Genomic DNA, 21,862 nt, shown 5'->3' with positions numbered 1-21,862 from the left:
AGATATATTGCCATGCAACTTTCCACCGTTCCGTTCATATGACATGCATTACTTTTGTCATATTGCTTTTTGCATGATCATGTAGTTGACATTGTATTTGTGGCAAGGCCACCTTCATAATTTTCATACATGTCGCTCTTGATTCATTGCATATCCCGGTACACCACTGGAGGCATTCATATAGAGTCATATCTTGTTCTAGCTTTGAGTTGTAATTCTTGAGTTGTAAATGTGTGATGATCTTCATTATTAGATCATTGTCCTAGTGAGGAAAGGATGATGAAGACTATGATTCCCCCACAAGTCGGGATGAGACTTCGGACTTTACAAAAAGAGAAAAAAAAGAAGAAAAAAAAGAGAAAGGCCAAAAAGAAAAAAAGGGGGCCAAAGAAAAAAAAATAAAAAAATAAAAATGAGAGAAAAAGAGAGAAGGGACAATGCTACTATCTCTTTTTCCACACTTGTGCTTCAAAGTAGCACCGTGATCTTCATGATAGAGAGTTTCATATGTTGTCACTTTCATATACTAGTGGGAATTTTTCATTATAGAACTTGGCTTGTATATTCCAATGATGGGCTTCCTCAAATTGCCCTAGGTCTTCGTGAGCAAGCGAGTTGGATGCACACCCACTTAGTTTGTTTTGTTGAGCTTTCATATATTTATAGCTCTAGTGCATCCGTTGCATGGCAATCCCTACTCACTCACATTGATATCTATTAATGGACATCTCCATGGCCCGTTGATACGCCTAGTTGATGTGAGACTATCTTCTTCCTTTTTTGTCTTCTCCACAACCACCATTCTACTCCACATATAGTGTTATGTCCATGGCTCACGCTCATGTATTGCGTGAAAGTTGAAAGAGTTTGAGATTATTAAAGTATGAAACAATTGCTTGGCTTGTCATCGGGGTTGTGCATGATTAAATACTTTGTGTGATGAAGATAGAGCCTAGCCAGACTATATGATTTTGTAGGGATAACTTTCTTTGGGCATGTTATTTTGAGAAGACATGATTACTTTGATTAGTATGCTTGAAGTATCACTATTTTTATGTCAATATGAACTTTTATTTTGTATCATTTGGATCTGAACATTCATGCCCCAATAAATAAAATTACATTGAGAATTATGCTAGGTAGCATTCCACATCAAAAATTCTGTTTTTATCATTTACCTACTCGAGGACGAGCAGGAATTAAGCTTGGGGATGCTTGATACGTCTCCAACGTATCTACAATTTTTGATTGTTTCATGCTATTATATTACCCCTTTTGGATGTTTATGGGCTTTATTTTACACATTTATATCATTTTTGGGACTGACCTACTAACCGGAGGCCCAACCCGTATTGTTGTTTTTTTTTGCCTATTTTAGTATTTCGAAGAAAAGGAATATCAAACGGAGTCCAAACGGAATGAAACCTTCGGGAGCGTGATTTTTGGAACGAACGTGATCCAGAGGACTTGGAGTGCAAGTCAAGAAGCAGCCGAGGCGGCCATGAGAGGGTAGGGCGCCCCCCCTACAGGGCGCGCCCCCTGTCTCGTGGGCCCCTCGGGCGGCCACCGACGTACTTCTTCCTCCTATATATACCTACGTACCCCGAAAACATCCAGGGAGCCACCGAAACACAACTTCCACCGTCATAACCTTCTGTATGCGCGAGATCCCATCTTGGAGCCTTCGTCGGCGCTCCGCCGGAGGGGGAATCGATCACGGAGGGCTTCTACATCAACACCATAGCCCCTCCAATGAGTTGTGAGTAGTTTACCATAGACCTTCGGGTCCATAGTTATTAGCTAGATGGCTTCTTCTCTCTTTTTGGATCTCAATACAATGTTCTCCCCCTCTCTTGTGGATATCTATTCGATGTAAACTCTTTTTGCGGTGTGTTTGTCGAGATCCGATGAATTGTGGGTTTATGATCAAGTTTATCTATGAGAAGTATTTGAATCTCTTCTGAATTCTTTTATGTATGATTGGTTATCTTTGCAAGTCTCTTTGAATTATCAGTTTGGTTTGGCCTACTAGATTGATCTTTCTTGCCATGAGAGAAGTGCTTAGCTTTGGGTTCAATCTTGCGGTGTCCTTACCCAGTGACAGAAAGGGTTGCAGGGCATATATTGTATTGTTGCCATCGAGGATAAAAAGATGGGGTTTATATCATATTGCATGAGTTTATCCCTCTACATCATGTCATCTTGCTTAATGTGTTACTCTGTTCTTTATGAACTTAATACTCTAGATGCAGGCAGGAGTCGGTCGATGTGTGGAGTAATAGTAGTAGATGCAGGCAGGAGCTGGTCTACTTGTTGCGGACGTGATGCCTATATACATGATCATGCCTAGATAATCTCATAATTATTCGCTTTTCTATCAGTTGCTCGACAGTAATTTGTTCACCCACCGTAGTACTTATGCTATCTTGAGAGAAGCCTCTAGTGAAACCTATGGCCCCCGGGTCTATCTTTTATTATATTTGCTTTCAATCTACTTTTATTTGCATCTTTACTTTTTGCATCTATATTATAAAATACCAAAAATATATTTATCTTATCATATTATCTCTATCAGATCTCACTTTCACAAGTGGCCGTGAAGGGATTGACAACCCCTTTATTGCGTTGGTTGCGAGTTCTTTGTTTATTTGTGTAGGTGCGTGGGACTTTCTAGGAGCTTCCTACTGGATTGATACCTTGGTTCTCAAAAACTGAGGGAAATACTTACACTACTGTACTGCATCACCCTTTCCTCTTCAAGGAAAACCAACGCAAGCTCAAGACGTAGCAGTACCTTCTCAATGTTTAACAACAACCATGATAGTTAAATAAAATTTATTCATTTGCAGTAGGGAAAAATTGGCTTTTTGAAAAATTGTAACCATAGAACTTTCCACCAGCCAAATATGCATGTAGATAGCATTATTCTGTTCATTACTCTCTATGTGTTACATTGCCAACATATTCCATGTGCTAACCCGTTTTCGGGCTGCAACGTTCATGTTGCAGACTTTTCATACGACGAGTAAGGTGCCATAGGTCGTGGTCTTATACTCAGTGATGTCGTTGGAGTTGATGGACTCACTTTATCTTCCAAACCTTCCGCTGTTATCGTAATTACATGGCCTTAAGCCATATTTATTGTAATAAGTTCTCTTTTGAGACATTCGATGTAATAAGTGTGTGATTGCTACTCTGTTATAAATCCTTCAAGTATTGTGCATGTCAGCATTACCGATCCAGGGATGACACTGATGCACAGAGATCGGACTGTTTGAGGTCTGGTCGCTACATGCACCAACTTACCCACCACGCTCGATTAACTCCGGCCGGACACACTTTCCTGGGTCATGCCCGGCCTCGGCCAAACAATACGCCGCAACCCGACCTAGGCTTAAAAGAGAGGTCAGCACGCCGGACGAAACCTATGCCCCCAGGGGTCATGGGCCATCTCCCCGGGAACTCATGCACGTTGCGTACGCGGTCGGTGAGCAGACCTAACTACCTCCTTCAAAAAGGAAGGTGCTTACCAGTCCAACCGGCATGCGCCGCTCAGTCGCTGACGTCTATTAAGCTTCACCTGATGCATACGACGCAGAACGCCCATACTATGCCCACGTGATGGTTAGTGCTATCAGGCCAGAGGCCCCTTGGATCAAATATCCAAATCGTAGTGGATTAGGAGCACACGGTAACAAGCAGAGACTCACGAAAGATGTGACCCCATTGCCCCATCTCGAGGACTTGCGGCAAAGGCTAGGAATGCCCGGCCACGCCTCGTAATTATCTCGCGGGAACCCTCCAGGTCACCCCGTCTCCACATCACTCGCGGGTACCCCTCAGGGTCGACCCCCCTTTCCAAGTAACAGTGGTAAAGACCAAGTATCCATGTGTCCAAACATCAAGGAGAAAACCCGAGGAATCACCCCCGGTGAATTCCACTCGATGTAATCATCAAGGTGAACGTAAGAGGAACCACCCCCGAGGTTCACACTTGAGGGGTTGCACGACAGAGTCGTATCAGAAGTGGTTAAGGCGGAATCACCCTCGATGACCACGACCGAATAGCTACACTACAGTTAACATTAGAAGTGCTGATGAGGTCTCACCCCCGGTACTCGATAGTAACCCAGTAGTGTCGAGCAACTAAGGGGAAGTGATGTGCGGTGCCGAGGCCTGGTCTTTGATACCGTTGATCGGGTCTTCGATGATGAAGCAGGGGCAACAAGGACAAGGTGGGGGTCACTGATGGATCATTAACCAACCTATACTAAGCAGTTTAGGATAAGCAGGTAAGGTACAACAGCAGATACAAAAGCAGGCTATGCATCAGAACAGGAGCAAACAATTACAGTAACAAAATCTAATGCAAGCATGAGAGAATGGAATGGGCGATATCGGGATGATCAAAGGGGGGGCTTGCCTGGTTGCTCTGGCAAGGAGGGGTCGTCGTTGACGTAGTCGATCACAGGGGCAGCATTGGTCTCGGGGTCTACCAGAGAGAAGAGGGGGAAGAAACAATAAATATAAAGCAACATAGCATCACAAAGCATAACATGGCAATAAGCAGTGTTAGGGGTGAACTAACGCAGTGCTAGACATTGCAGACGGAGAGGGAAAACATCCGGAGGGGGTTTTCCGGCGTCTGTCGTTTTCTGGACAAATGAAAAGAGAGGGGACGGTTCCATGTTCAGCATGCTAGGGGCATGTGACAGATGAACGCAGAGCGTATTCGGATTCGTCTCGTCGTTCTGAGCAACTTTCATGTATAAACCTTTTTCATCCGAGTTACGGATTAATTTCTACGAATTTTCAAAGATTAAAGCATTTTCTGAAATTATTACTAATTCGACATTAAGCAGGAAATTGCTAGGTGTACCCTCTGTGTACATAGCCAGAGGCTGACATGTGGGGCCAGGGAACTGGGTTGACCTAGTCATAGGTTGACCAGTCAACATGGGCATGGGGTCCACATGTCATAGACATACTTTGCATTAGACTAAAGTTAAATAGTTTAAATAGCAGAGGGGCCCCATGTAAGTGTCACATCTACTGATAAAGGTAGCTAAACCAAATTAAACTACATGAGGCCACATGTCATAGAGTATTTGCTGGAGTGTTACCACTAACACTAATTAGCTATGCCTAATAATTAACAAGAGGGAGGCCCGGGTGGTAGTGGCATAGGCCACGTATGGGCAGCTATGCACGCACGGGCACCAGCAGAGGTGCGGCCGTGGGCGCTGCCAGCTTCAGCGGGCAGGCCTGGCGCGCGGCCAGCAGCGGCAGCGGCGCGGGCGGATGCACCTACGCCAAGTCGGGGCACGCACGGCCGTGGGACAGGGCGCAGCCAGGCGGTCAGCAGCTGCAGCAGTCAGCATAGCAGAGAGCAGCAGCAAGCGGTGCAGCAACAAGCGGCAGTAGGAACAAGCGGCATCAGCGGCAAGAGGAGCAGCAGTGTGACTGCTGCTGCAGTTAGCAGAGACAGAGGGCAGCGAAACGCACATACGTGTACGCTGGAGCTCGGACAAGCTCGGGAACGGCGACTACGACAACGAATCGAGGGGGAGGGTTACGGAGGCGGAACGGAGCGGGGATGAGGGGGGATCGGAGGCGCAGCTCACAGCGAAGCTCGTCGAGGGCTTGATGAAGCCGGAGGGGTCGAGGGAGAGCGGATCGACGGCGAGGTCATGGCGGCTGTGCGTGGGGAGGAGCCCGATGGCGAGCGCTGGCGACGGCCTGGAGACGAGCCGAGGGGCGTAGAGGAAGGAGACAACGACGGCGGACCGCCTGGATGCCGTGGCGTAGCTTGGGGTGGCCGGTGGCCGCGGGATCGATGAGGGCACGGCGACGACCGCCGGGATTCGTGTCGGGGAGAAGACAGTGGCGCGAGGGAGAGAGCGAGGGGGAGACTGGGGCTGGCTAGGGTTAGTGGGAGGGTCAAGTAGGCGCCGGAGAGTGGCGGATGGCCGCCCCGTGGCCGATCTGAGCCGTGGACGTCGCACAGGCGTCCACCGAGCTCTGATGAACAGAGGTAGGGGAAAATCCCAGATGGGCTGGGCCGTGGCACTGTAGAACTAGAGGCCCGGCCCCACAGTAGCGTTTAGGCCTTTTCTATTTCTTCTTTTCTGTTTTAGCTTTTATTTATTAACAGAGAGAGAAAGGGAATTATTTGGCCAACTATTTCACTGAGGAAAAATTTGGGAGGTGTCCCATTAAATCCTTGGTGATTATAGACAGTGCCACAAATATTTTGGAGACCATAGGAATTCATTTGGTATTTTTCATAAATAGGATAGCATTTAAAAATGCTGAATTAGTGCTGTTATAATTGCTAATGCTCATCTTTGCACAAAACTGATGTTGTGTTCCTTAACAAAAAATTGTTATGGAATTTTTGACAAATGATGAACATTTTTCCAGCAACTTCAAACTTCACTTGAATTTGAATTGACTGGAATTTCAAATGGGATATCGAACAAAGGTGATTAAGCACTATTTGGAAAAATGATTAGTTTAATCACAGAGGGTTACTGTAGCTTGACACTGGGGGTGTTACAATTGTTTAGCCGTGTGCGGTGGCCCCCTCCACAGATTTCCACCTCGGTCATATCGTTGTAGTGCTTATCCGAAGCCCTGCGTCGGTAACTTCATCATCACCGTCATCACGCCGTCGTGCTGACGAAACTCTCCCTCGACCTCAGCTAGATCTAGAGTTCATGGGACGTCAGCGAGCTGAACGTGTGCAGATCACGGAGGTGCCGTACTTTCGGTACTAGGATCGGTCGGATCGTGAAGACGTACGACTACATCAACCGCGTTGTCATAACGCTTCCACTTTCGGTGTACGAGGGTACGTGGACAACACTCTCCCCTCTCGTTGCTATGCATCACCTAGATGGATCTTGCGTGTGCGTAGGATTTTTTTTTGAAATTACTGCGTTCCCCAACAACCCATGCCACCTTCCTGAAATGTTCAGCTTTTTTCATGCTGCCGAGTAATAAAATCGAGTGTGGTAGTGGTGGTGCCATTGCTCCCACATATGCCATTGTGCTTGTGGAAATGTTGAATGGTATCGCCAGTAACCATCCTAGGAGAGAAGTGTTTAGACGATCCTGTCCCAAAAAATATTAGATTTTGTAAATGCTAATATATTTTATTTAAATAAACTTGGTCAAATTTTAAACAGGTTTGGCCTTAGGAAAAACTAGGTAATTTCGCCGCGTGTTGCTGCAGGGATATAAAGATTAATTGCAGATTAATTGGTTATGAAGGAAAAAATGTAAATGCAAAACTATTGTTTTAACCTAGAAATATTTTTTGTTTACATTGTGTGTGAATAACGAGTATGCATGTACACTATACCATAGCAGTTGCAACAATTAGATCGGGGCATTTCGCAACCTTTAGAGAGTACAAAGAATAATTATCGGATGTACTACACTTCTTTTTAGTAACAAAAGTAAATATGTTGATATGGTTTCTTGGCTGAGAATAATGTCAGTGGATGGTGATGTGCCACATTTGGTGAGGTGGGAGGCTTGCATGTCGGGAGAATTAGAGATAATAAGATATGGTTTGCATGGCTGAAAATTATGTTAGTGGATGTTGCCGAGGCACACTTGATGAGTTGGAAGGCTTGCATGTTGAAAGTTTTATATGTAGTGGGGTTCAAATATTTAGGTATATAGATAAGTTGGCAAAGAGGGTGTCAGTGCTAAATCCGGCATAACTCGAGGTAGGGATCCTAAGCTATGCGTCTTGGAACGATGGTAACATGGACACAGGATTTTATTTAGGTTCAGACTCTCTCGAAGAGATAATACCCTACGTCCTTTTTTTGATTATATTGATATGGGGTATAGTACAGAGTACAGGTATCTACCACGAGATTGTTGTAATGAATATGAGACGATCTTTTGACTAGCCTGGCCTCGGTCTATATAATGCACTAGAGGACTAGGGTTTAGACGAGTCATTGTCTTGTGCGCGAAGTCTTATGGAATCTTCCTTGTATACGTCATGTGTTGCCCGAAGTGGCTCATTAGTGAACCATCATGGGGATCCTCGGCCCAGCCCTCCCGGTTGGGAGATGACATGGTGCGTACCCCCTAGTCAAGGACTCCATCAGTAGCCCCCTGAACCGGTCTTCAAGTTGGGGACGCTTCTTGGTTTTTCCGAACTATTCTTCGCCTTTGTTCATCGGTCTTGAAAGCTAGTTCAACAAGTCTTCTTATCTCCGATCTCAAGGATCGCCGAGGTGTATTAGAAGAGTTCACATGTCGGGCATCCGAGAAGCCCCTTTAAGTTCACGGCCTTTATCAATGCCTCATTATTTTTACGCCATACCTCGGGTTCAAAGTGTTTCCCATGCGGCGGTGTCCTCTTGCATCCGAGCTCCAACACCAGAGTACATCTGAGGTGCCTTTTTGCAGCCAAGCTCCAACGACTATCGGCATCCGAGGTGTCATAGATTACCTCGGTCTTGAAAAATTCGAAGGATTTCGGCCGAGCTTAATGCCGGAAAAGTCCTATGGGGAGGGATACGTCTCCAACGTATGTATAATTTATGAAGTATTCATGCCCTCTTTACAACAATTTTATATGGTTTTGGTATGATTTGATTAGAACTAACCCGGACTGACGCTTTTTTCAGCAGATTTACCGTGGTGTCGTTTTTTATGCAGAAATAAAGTTCTCGGAATGGGATGAAAATTTACGATGATATTTTATGGACCAAAAGAGATCGCCGAAGCATCGAAGCTGGGCCAGGAAGTGGCCGAGGGAGCCACAAGCCTAGGGGCGCGCCCACCCCCTAGGGCGCGCCCTCCGAGCTTGTGGGCCCCTCGGGCACCCCCTTAACGTGAGTCCGACGCTAAAAATTCTTATATATACAAAAACCTCCGAAAAGAACCCTAGATGAGAAGTTCCGCCGCCACAAGCCTCTGTAGACACGAAAAACCAATCGGGACACCATTCCGGCACCCTGTCGGAGGGGGAAATCATCACCGGAGGCCATCTTCATCATCCCGACGGCCACCATGATGAGGAGGGAGTAGTTCACCCTCAGGGCTGAGGGTTTGTACTGGTAGCTATGTGTTTGAGCTCTCTCTCTCTCTCTTGTGTTCTTGATTTGGCACGATCTTGATGTATCACGAGCTTTGTTAATATAGTTGGATCATATGGTGTTTTCCCCCTCTCTATCTTGTTGTGATGAATTGATTTTTTACCTTTGAGGTTTCACTATTATCGGATTGAATACTTTGTTGGATTTTAGAACACTTGATGTATGTCTTGCGATGGGATATCCGTGGTGACAATGGGATGTTCTATTGATTCACTTGATGTATGTTTTGGCACTCAACTTGCGGATTCCCGAGGTGACATTGGGGTAATGTATGCATAGGGGTTGATGCATGTTTTCATCCTTGTTTCTCTGGTAAAAATCTCGGGGCACTCTTTGAGGTCCTTTGAGTTGGATTGAATATTATGAATCTGAAGTTGTTTGATGCATATTGTATAATTGGCCCACGGATACTTGTGTTGACATTGGAGTATGTAGATGACATTAGGGTTGATTGATGTGTATCATATGGTGTTATTTTAGTACGAACTCTAGGGCTGTTTGTGACGCTGATACATCTCCGTCGTATCTATAATTTTTTATTGTTTCATACCAATATTATACAACTTTTATACATTTTGGCAACATTATATACGATTTATTTTGACTAACATATTGATCCAGTGCCCAGTGCTAGTTTCTGTTTGTTACATGTTTTTTGTTTCACAGAAAATCTATATCAAACGAAGTCCAAACGTGATAAAAATTTACGAAGAATTATTTTGGAATATATGTGATTTTTGGGACTTGGAATCAACATAAACGGGGGCCCACAGTGAGCACAACCCACCAGGCCATGCCGGGCACCCCCTGGCGCGCCCACCTGTCTTATGCCCTCCTCGTAAGTCGGTTGGAGCCCTTCTTCGAGTGCAAAAATGATCGTGTAAAAATTTCAGCGCAATCGGAGTTATGGATCTTCGGCAATTTAAGAAACCGTGAAGGGCCAGATCTGGGGAACGCGAAACAGAAGAGAACTGAGAGGGAGATCCAAACTCGGAGGGGCTCCTGCCCCTCCGTCGCCATGGAGGCCATGGACCAGAGGAGGAACTCTCCTCCCATATAGGGGGAGGCCAAGGGAGAAGAAGAAGGAGGGCTCTCTCTCCCCCTCTCTCTCGGTGGCGCCGGAGTGCCGTCGGGGCAAGGATCGTGACGGCGATCTACATCAACAACCTTGCTACCGTCAACACCAACTTTCTCCCCCTCTATGCAGCGGTGTAACACCTCTTCTCCCCGCGGTAATCTCTACTTAAACATGGTGCTCAACTCCATATATTATTTCCCAATGACCTATGGTTATCTTGTGATGTTTGAGTAGATCCGTTTTGTCCTATGGGTTAATCATGATCTTGGTTGGTATGATTGTATATTTTATTTATGGTGTCGTCCTACGGTTCCCTCCGTGTCGCGCAAACGGAGGGTCCCCCGCTGTAGGGTGTCACAATATGTTCATGGTTTGCTTATTGTCGGTGTTGCGGGGGTGACAGCAGCCTAAACGCGGATAAGCGGCTTATGACGTATGGGAGTAAAGAGGACTTGATACTTAATGCTATGGTTGGGTTTCATGACCTTAATGATCTTTAGTAGTTGCGGATGCTTGCTAGAGTTCCAATCATAAGTTCATATGATCCAAGTAGAGAAAGTATGTTAGCTCATGCCTCTCCCTCATATAAAATTGCAAGAATGATTACCGGTCCTGTTATCGATTGCCTAGGGAGAAATGACTTTCTTGTTGCCAAAAGCTATCTACTTTTATTACCTTGCAATTTATTCGTAGTTTTATTCTCGCAAAGTACTCATAGTTCTATTCTTGCAAAATAGTTTCATACTTGTTTTCGGTAAAGCAAATGTCAAGTGTGCGTAGAGTTGTATCGGTGGTCGATAGAACTTGAGGGAATATTTGTTCTACCTTTAGGTCCTCGTTGGGTTTGACACTCTTATTTATCGAAGAAGGCTGCAAATGATCCCCTATATTTGTGGGTTATCAGACACTTATAGGAATAGCTCAAAAGATTGATCAGAAAGAATAACTTTGAGGTGGTTTCATACCCTACAAGCAATTTCATCTTACGTTCTCCGCGATAGGAACTTTGGAGTGAATTTTTGTCGCACGTTGAGGGATTGCCATATGATTTAATTATGTTAACATTGTTGAGAGACTTTGCCCTAGTGAAAGTATGAACCCTAGGCCTTGATTTCAAGCATTGCAATACCGCTTTTGCTCACTTTTGTTACTAGTTACCTTGCTATTTTTATATTTTCATATTACAAAAACCAATATCTACTATCCATATTACCACTACTAGGGAAAACCCTAGTAGTAGCGCGGGTTTTGAGGCTATCAGCAGCGCGGACAGCCGCGCTACCAATAAGGCGCTACAGCTAACTGTTAGTAGTAGCGTGGTCTGTACCCGCGCTACTACTATGGACTATATCAGCAGCGCGTTTCCTTAGCGCGCAACTATTAATTAGCTGCAGCGATTTCCTGGCCCCGCGGTACTGCTATATCTTCCATCATTTCCCCCCGCTTCCTACCCCGTTTCAGCTTCAATAAACTACAATTTCCAGATACTAGGTACTACTAGATATCAATTTCATAAAGCATTATAGGCACTAGGTAGTACTCCCTCGGTTCCAAATTACTCGTCGTGGTTTTAGTTCAAATTTGAACTAAAACCACGATGAGTAATTTGGAACGGAGGGAGTACTAGATAACAAGTTTATATATACTGAACATGCATCCTCAAGCAGTACAAGGTGATCATCATATGTAGTTCTAGATGATATCGACAACGATCATCATATGTAGTTCTACATGATATCGACGACGATCATCATATGTAGTTCTAGATGATATAGCCACACACACATATGGAGTTCTAGATGATATCGATGACGATCATCATCATCATGCCTGGGCGGTGGGTGTTCCTGATAGTAATTAGGATGGCCTGTCCAACACGAAGACTCTTGCCAACGAGGAATCTCTTCCACCCAACCGAGTTTAAGTGTGTGCGACCGTCTGTGTCCATGCGGTAAGTACAGGTGGTGACAGAGCCCCTTGCGGTAAAGCGTAGTCCAGCTGAGCCTTCTTCATGAGGCTCAATACCACAACTCACACATAGGTTCTTTGGCAATTTCTGAATAAGAAAAACATATCAATTGATAAATAGCCTCGCACATACTCTTGCAAATATATTTCTATTAAGTCTAGATTTCTACACTATCAAAAGACAAAGTACTATGCAGTTGTACTAACTAATCATGAATTCTACTAATAAGTATATATGGATTATCTACACTATTAATAGTTCCTTGGATTCTACACTAATAAGCATGTGATCAGACTCTACACTAAATCATATCATCGACTAGATTCCACAAAGCATTTGTAAGTATAACAATGAATCATATATATATCATCAAATTACTACAGTCAGTACGTATAACATACCATTTCATGCCGATCGACCATGGTACTTGTCAGGCGGGGCACGAATGGCACCCCAACAAAGTCATCACGTGGCAGAATTATGTCCCATAGGTTGCACACCTCCTCCTCGCTCAGCCTCATTCTTTGAGCTACGATGGCTTCATGAAGTGGGTTCTCATCATCTTCATCGAGTGGATCCTCATTATCTTCATCATCTTCGTCATCTTCATCATCTTCGTCATCTTCATCATCTTCGTCATCTTCATCATCTTCCACCAGGTTGAGATAAATGACAGCCAGGTTGGGTCTTTCTGCTCTGAAGGAGAAGCTGATCAACTCACCACCAGTAAGATGCATGCGGGCAAGGAAACGGGCCCATCCATCTCCTCCAATCTGCGACATATTGCGTCCTTTCTCGACCTCCATAGTGTACGACCCCCCAAGAGCCTCAAATGTCACTGTGTCTCCTATCAGCTTGTTGAATTTCAGCCTCACATTGCATGGGACGATCTATGTAAAAAAAGCAAAATGACACAATGCAATAATGCCAACACTAAAAATAAAATAGTTGTTACATTTCATATAATTTCTTACCGCCGCATGACGAAAACTCGGCTGGAAGTAGATGCCGAACAGCTTGCCAGTTGCAAGGCTGGTGGCGCACCTTGACTTGCACAATCGACATGGTGGTGGTGGTGGTGGCGCCATTTTCCTAAAGCAATATGAGCAAGGATTAAAGATCCACTTCACAGGAAAGAAAAATAATTGTTAAATCAAAATGTTCTATAAATCAACTAAATCAACTAGCCTATTAAATCAACTTGCCTACTAAATCAACTAAATCAAAATGTTCTATAAATCAACTAGCCTATTAAATCAACTTGCCTACTAAATCAACTAAATCAAAATGTTCTACAAATCAACTAAATCAACTAGCCTACTAAATCAACTAAATCAAAATATTCTAAATCAACTAAATCAACTAGCCTACTAAATCAACTAAATCATATGAACTAAATCAAAATGTTGCATATGAACTAGCCTACTAAATCAAAATGTAGCAGGGAGGAGGGGTTGTCGATGGAGGAGGGGGAAGGGAGAAGGAGGGGCGACTGGAGGAGGGAGGAGAGAGTAGGACGGAGGAGGAAGGGCGGAGCGAGGAGGGGCCGGCCGGCGGCGAGTCGTGGGAGGACGGAGGAGGAGGGCGGCACCGAGTCCAGCGAGGAGGAGGAGTTGACGGCATCGCAGAGGGAAGAGGGGTAGGCGAAGGCGGCCGGCGGGGGCGACGGCGGCCGGCGGGGGCGACGGCGGTTGGCGGGGGCAACGGCGGCCGGCGGGGGAGCACCGGCGCGCGGGGAGGGGGGGTTGAGGGGGAGATGGAGTGAGTGTGAGTGTGAGAGTGGATCTCAGATAGAGGAGAGCGTGGGGAAGATAGTTAGTTTTAGTAGTAGCGCTCTAAAGGTAAAGGCGCTACTGCTAAACTATCTAGCAGTAGCGCGCTACGAATTAACGCGCAGCTGCTAGAACTAGCTTCGCGGCGGGGCCATGGTAATTATAGCAGTAGCGCGGCTTAGAGGAGGCGCGCTACTGCTACGTTTATTTCTGCCGCGAGTACTGCCTGAGCGCGCTACTGCTACATTGCAGCAGCGCCTTAATTTAAAACTCGCTGCTGGTAAGATCATGTGTATAAGCTTTTCCCTAGTAGTGTACACTTGTATCATGATCTCTTCGCCGAACTAGTGCACATATACAATTTACCATTGTATTAGGTGTGTTGGGGACACAAGAGACTCTTTGTTATTTGGTTGCAGGGTTGTTTGAGAGAGACCACCTTCACCCTACGCCTCCCACAGATTTATAAACCTTAGGTCATCCACTTGAGGGAAAATTGCTATCGTCCTACAAAACTCTACGCTTGGAGGCCCAATATGAGTCTACAAGAAGAAAGGTTGCGTAATAGACATCAAGCTCTTTTCTGGCGCCATTGTCGGGGAGGTGAGCGCTTGAAGGTATATCTTTAGATTTTGCAATTGAATCTTTTTGTTTCTTGTTTTATCACTAGTTTTGTTTATAAAAGAAAACTACGAAAACATGGAATTGAGGTTGCCACATATAATTCATCTTTATAATGTCTTTCTTGAAAATGATGGATCGGAAAACTGTGCTCCATTGATAGAAGAAAATTTTAATAAAATGTTTGGTATAAAATCCATGAATGATGAGCTTGATTGCAATGTTGTCAGTATGAATTCTTTGAATAACCATGATGCTAATGATATGCAAAGCCATAAGCTTGGGGATGCTATGTTTGATGAAGATGATATTTTTAGTCCCCCAAATTTTGATGAGAATATATTTATTATGATGATAGAATGCCTCCTATTTATGATGATTATATTGATGAAACTGGGCTTGGAAGAGTGTCAACTCTAGGTAGTATTGATCCCACTATTTTGGAGGGTGTTGAATCTTATTGTAATAATTATGAAAGTGGATTTGGAGAGGTCATGACTCTATTTAGTGATGAATCCACTATTTTCGAAGAGGTTTCAATTGATTATGACAATGAAGTTGCTATCTATGATGATTATGGTGATGGCATGTATGCTATAAAGAGTAATGATAACCATGAAACTTGTCATTATGATTTTAATTTTCAATCACATGATAGTTATGTTGTTGAGTTTGCTCCCACTATTATTAATGAGAAAAAATTTGCTTGTGTGGATAGTAATAAAATTTCTATGCTTGTAGATCATGAAAAGAATGATTTATGTGATAGTTATATTGTTGAATTCATTCATGATGCTACTGAAAATTATTATGAGGGAGGAATATATGCTTGTAGTAGTTGCAATAATATCAAGTTTCCTCTCTTTATGTTGAAAGTTTTGAAGTTATGCTTGTTTTGTCTTCCTATGCTAGTTGATTCTTGTTCCCATAAATTGTTTGCTCAGAAAAATCGTATGCATAGGAAGTGGGTTAGACATAAATGTGCTGGTCATATGCTTCATGATCCTCCCATTATGTTTCAATTCTTATCTTTTGTGTGAGCATCATTGAAATCCTTATGCCTAGCTAGGGGCGTTACATAATAGCGCTTGTTGGGTGGCAACCCAATTTTATTTTTTTGTTTTTTTGTTTTTGCTTCTGTTCTTGAATAAATGCACAATATTACTTCTGTAATAATTGTGTTTTAATGTTTTAGTTAGTGTTTGTGTCAAGTAAGACCTTTGGGATGGTTTATGGTGATAGTTGATTTGATCTTGCTGAAAAACAGAAACATTTGTGTCTAGTAGCAAAATTTTGAAAATTCATAGAAGAGATGAAAAATTCTGATTATTTTACACAAGATTGATATACAAATTTCCCAGGTCGTCCTAATTTTCAGAATTATTAGAGTTACAGAAGTATACGAAGTTTTCAGATTGCTACAAACTGTTCTGTTTTTGATAGATTATGTTTTTTATGTGTTGCTTGCTTATCTTCATGAATCTATGAGTAGTATCGGAGGGTATAAACCATGGAGAAGTTGGAATCCAGTAGATATGACACCAATATAAATTTAAAATGAGTTCACAACAGTACCTAAGTGGTGATTTGCTTTATTATACTAACGAAGCTTACGAGTTTTGTGTTGAGTTTTGTGTTGTGAAGTTTTGGGTAAAGTTTTGATGGACTATGGAATAAGGAGCGGCAAGAGACTAAGCTTGGGGATGTCAATCATCCCAAGGTAATATTCAAGGACAACCAAGCATCTAAGCTTGGGGATGCCCCGGATGGCATCCCCTCTTTTGTCTTCAATCCATCGGTAAAATTACTTGAGGCTATATTTTTATTCACTACATGATATGTGTTTTGCTTGGAGCGTCTTGTATTATATGAGTCTTTGCTTTTTATTTTTCCACAATAATCCTTTCTGTACACACCTTTTGAGAGGGACACACATTTAGGGGTGGGCATAAAAACCGACATACCGAATACCGAACCGAAGCCGAAACCGAAAATACCGAATTTTCGGTTTTTAGTGCTGCCACAGAAAAATTCAGTTTTTGCCCCTGCTAACCGAATTTAATTTGGCATGTATGGTTGTTTGGTACGGTTAACTGAAGAAACCGAGTTTCTACCGTGCGCTCGTGTTGCTGGGAATGAAAAATCTCTCGCTAGGTAGCCTCATGCGACAGCGAGTGGACTTTTCACATGGCCCAAGCCGTCCATCTCCATGCAAGGCCCAATCTGTCGTGGGCTTGTTTCCACGTACATGCACGTACAGAAAGCAGCAGCGTTGCCCGTTAGTTTAGTCCCACCTCGTCCGGCTACAGAGAATGGGGTGACGAGCGCAACTATATATATGAGCGCAGGTGGAACGACCCTAGGCAACTAAAAATCTTTCTGCGTGTTCAGCTAATACGGTATAAACCGTACACCGAACCGAATAACTCGGTTAACCAAAATATCGGTTAGCTGTTTTCTAATGCTTTTTTGGTTTTCATGATTGTTAACCGAATTTCCAAAAAAACCAAACAGTAGAAACCGAAATTTCGGTTTATACCGAATGCCCAGGCCTACTGATGAGCATTTTAGCATCCATCCGAGGCCGGAGTGGCAAATGTGAGGTTTTCGGGAGGTCTTGGATCACTGTTCCTTTCAAGACCTAGGCTGGAGAGGTGTTCCATTTACATGGGACAATAAGCAGCAGGGAAATTCCAATGTGAAAGCACGACTCGATCGTGCTGTTGGCAATGCAGATTTTCTGTCCTTGTTCATGTATTCTACTGTGAAACATATTAGCTCGACGGCTTCAGATCATTGCTATGTTCTTGCTGAGTTGAGGTGTGTTCAGGAACGTGGGGAGCGACGTGGTCGACGCCCGTTTTGTTATGAAAATGTTTGGCAGTCTCACAATGACTATGTCGCGTTGGTGAATGATATTTGGCAGTCAGAGACGAGTCATCAAGGATTGGAGGGCGTTATGCTTGCACTAACGTCTGTTCAGGAAAAACTGGGAGCGTGGGGTGATCGGGAGTTTGGCAACATCACCAAGAAGGTGCAGAAACTTCAGAAAAATCTGGAGCGTCTCCGAGCGGCCTCGATCGGACGGGGACCGAATGCGGAGGAGCTGTCAGTGGCGGCACAGCTTCAAGAAACCTTGAGGCAAGAGGAGGTGTGGCTAAAGCAACAATCAAGAATTGATTGGCTACGCAAAGGGGAACGTAACACAAAATATTATCAAGCCCAAGCGGTGAAGCGCGGCCGAACAAATAGAATTTCCTCCCTTGAGAGGGCGGATGGTACAACATGTGATGACCCGGTGGAAGTGCAACATGAAATCATGGGTTTCTACCAAAACCTATATCAATCTCAGGGTTTTAATGATATGTCTGCGCTATTGCAGTTAGTTCCTGCTCGTGTCAATGATGCTATGAATGCTTTGTTGGAAAAGGATTTCACAGCGGAGGAGGTGCGGGTGGCTCTTTTCCAGATGGCGCCCTCCAAGGCGCCAGATGTGGATGGGTTTACTGCGGGATTTTTCCAGCGCCATTGGGATATCTTAGGGGCAAATGTCACCGCTGCTATCCTACATTTTCTGAATGGGGGCGAACTACCTTTGGGCCTAAACGATACAGCTATTACCCTCATTCCTAAGGTACGTAACCCCCAAAAAATCTCTCAATTCCGACCAATTTCGTTGTGCCCTGTTTTGTACAAAATTGCGTCGAAGGCAATCACAAACAGGCTCCGGGGCTTGATGGACGAGATAATTGGAGAGGAACAAAGTGCGTTTGTGCCAGGACGTCTGATTACAGACAACGTACTGGTAGCTTACGAAACTGTACATGCGATGAAGAAAAAGAAACGATGCAAGCAATCCTCATGTGCTATTAAGCTTGACATGTTGAAAGCCTATGATCGGGTTGAGTGGCACTATTTGGAGGCTATGCTATCTAGGCTTGGTTTCGGCGAGAAGTTTGTTCGTCTCGTTATGAAATGCGTTACCTCCGTCCGGTTTGCTATGAAGGTCAACGGGTCGTTATTGCCATACTTCACGCCATCCAGAGGTTTACGCCAGGGTGATCCAGCCTCTCTCTTTCTTTTTTTGATATGTGCAGAAGGCCTAACCTCCTTGATGAATTATTATGGTGGTGCATATATTGATAGGGGGATCAGAGTGAAAGTTCACTCTTCGTGGATTAATCATTTGCTCTTTGCAGACGACAGTTTAATATTCATGAACGCCAAAGTGAAAAGTGCAAACAGATTGAATGATATTCTCAGGATCTATGCTGCCTGCTCTGGCCAGGCAGTCAACCGGGAGAAAAGTGCAGTTTACTTCACCCCCAATGCTTCTCATGAATTGAGAAGGGATATTAAGCAAACACTTGGAATCGTTGTGGAAGCTTTCGCTGAACGATATTTGGGTCTACCGACAATGGTTGGCAAGATTACGAGTGGTAGTTTCGCTCATATTGTTGAGAGGGGCAGAAACAAAATGCAAGGATGGTCCGAGAGAAACTTGGCATGTGCATGTAGGGAGATCTTGCTCAAATCAGTGGTTCAATCTATACCCACGTTTAGCATGTCTTGTTTTCAGTTGACCAAGAAAGTTTGCTCGCAACTTACATCTCCGATGGCAAAGTATTGGTGGAGTAGCTCCATTGACCGCCGGTCTTTGCATTGGGTGGCTTGGGAAAATCTCACTGCTCCAAAGGTGAATGGAGGTATGGGGTTTAGGGATTTTGAAAGTTTTAACCTAGCGTTGCTTGGTAAGCATGGATGGCGGCTGCTGACCCATCCCAACTCCTTATGCTCCAGAGTTTTGAAGGGAAAATATTTTCATAATTTTGATTTCATGGAAGCACAGGTGCCTCGCTCAACATCGGCGACTTGGAAGGCGATCATAGCAGGTCGAAAGGCGCTGGAATGTGGCTTGATCAAACGTGTTGGGAACGGTGAATCTATATCCACCTGGTCGGATAGGTGGATCCCGAACACGAGTACTCATAAGCCAACTGGTCAGATTGGGGTTGATCCTATACCTCGGGTCTCAGAGTTGTTCGGTCATGAGACGGGGTCATGGGTTTTTGATCTAGTCCGAAGGAACTTTCTACCATTAGATGTTGCGGCTATACTGAACATACCATTAAGAGCATCCGGAGGTGAGGATTTTATTGCCTGGGATTTGGAGAGGTCTGGTGTTTATTCTGTTAAATCAGCTTATCGTTCTCTAGTGACTCACAATGAGCATTGTGCTCCAGAGGAAGGAACGATAATGGAACCATCATCGGCAGAAAAACATATGTGGACTGCCTTGTGGAAGCTCAAGGTTATTCCCAGAGTAAGAGTTTTTTGGTGGCGAGTGTTACGGGGAATCCTCCCGGACTATGCTACCCTCCATCATTGTCATATTCGTACAACGGCGATATGTCATATATGCAAGACTACGACGGAAGACTTGCACCATGCGCTGATTGGCTGCTCTCATGCGGGTCTATTTTGGAGTGCGGCCCGTGATTTTATGGGTGTCAATTTGCCGCTGTTGAATTCGGGCACGTGGGCAAGAGATGTGCTCATGGATGATCAGATTATGGACCATGATAGAGGTAAAATTATTACAGTCATGCATGCGATTTGGTCGTCGAGGAATCGGTGGACCCATGATCAACCAGCTTATGATCCAGTTCACGCGATAAAAACTGTTCGTAATGATCTGCTGCTGCTTGAATTTCCAAAGCCTGTACGAGGCGTCTTGGGTCTCCAATGGCGTCCTCCTGATGCGGGGTGGATTAATATTAATACGGATGGAGCAATAAACACTGAAGCTTCATGCGCGGGAGGAGGAGGCGTGGCGAGGTCTCATCTGTTGTTCATGGGAGCGTGGAGCAAACCTTTTCCGGGAGTGTCAGATCCTTTCGTTGCTGAAGCTCTGTCATTACGGGAAGGAGTTATCTTCGCACAACTACGTGGGTTCTCACACGTTGTGATGGAGGTGGATTGTTTAGAGGTTGTCAACCTCTGGTCTTCGCGTGATAGTTCGAGGTCAATTGTCGTGCCTATCTTAGATGAAATTCGGGAGAAGTCGTCGTCTTTTATTTCCTTTTCGATTAGGCATGTATCCAGAGAGATGAACACTTTGGCCGATATGTGTGCCAAGAAGGCTTGCGCCTTATTGGCTTCGGAGTGCTGGCTTGAGGATTGCCCTAGGGCTGATTGTAATTACATGCTACTTCGTCAATAAAGCTCCCATAAGTTTCTGACAAAAAAACTAAGAAAAGAAAAATTTCCAATATTATAGCAGCAGTTAGTTCTGTTATTAGATCTAACGGGCGATGTTAGTAAAGCTCGAGGCTCTTGAGCCACTCAGAGATCAATTCATCTTTTAGCTTGAACAAAAGAAAAAGCTTAATATGAGCACTTTAGAGCATCTACAACAGGACCCTGTACATCTGCCCAAATGCCCGGACGGGGTGCCCGATCAGTGTCCGGACACAAAAACGCCACCCAACCGGCCTCCCCGAAGCCGGTCCAAACGCCTAGACTGACCGACACTCCCCATATCAGACCCAAATCTGGGGCGGATATGAAGACGCCTGGACGCGCCGGCCATGTAGGCCTGGCCCGCTATGGCCCGCGCCGCCCCACAGATGCCCCACAAAACCCCCACCCAATAGGACGAAACCCTAGACAAACCCACTTTCTCAGTCCATACTCGTCTCATCTGCTTCCCTCGACTCCTCCGATTCCTCCCAAACCCTTCCCCTCCCATCCGCCATGGCCAGCTGCGGCCTAGACTCCGGCAGCAAGGCCGATCCCATGGTATGAGACGGTCTCATGAAGGAGGAATCCGACGGATCTAGCAGCGACGCGGTGGACAAGGAGGAGCCCGCACTCCGCATCGCCATCCAGCGCTTGTACGTGGACACCTGCGGGAGCTCGAGCTCCTCCATGTCCCGCCGGCGGAATGCGGGCCGCGCCCCATCGTCCCGCGCCCGCCCTTCTAGCTTCGCATCGCCCCAGATCCAGAGCAAGGTCCCTGAGGGAGTCCTGGAATAGGGGGTACTCGGACTGCCGGACTATATACTTTGGCCGGACTGTTGGACTATGAAGATACAAGATCGAAGACTTTGTCCCGTGTCCGGATGGGACTCTCCTTTGCGTGGAAGGCAAGCTTGGCAATCCGGATATGTAGATCTCCTTCTCTGTAACCGACTCTGTGTAACCCTAGCCCCTCCGGTGTCTATATAAACCGGAGGGTTTAGTCCGTAGGACGACAACAATCATAATCATAGGCTAGCTTTTAGGGTTTAGC

The sequence above is a fragment of the Triticum aestivum genome, chromosome 5D (genome assembly GCF_018294505.1).
Source record: "Triticum aestivum cultivar Chinese Spring chromosome 5D, IWGSC CS RefSeq v2.1, whole genome shotgun sequence".
In the NCBI taxonomy this organism is placed as follows: domain Eukaryota; kingdom Viridiplantae; phylum Streptophyta; class Magnoliopsida; order Poales; family Poaceae; genus Triticum; species Triticum aestivum.
Note: the sequence above shows the minus strand (reverse complement) of the source record.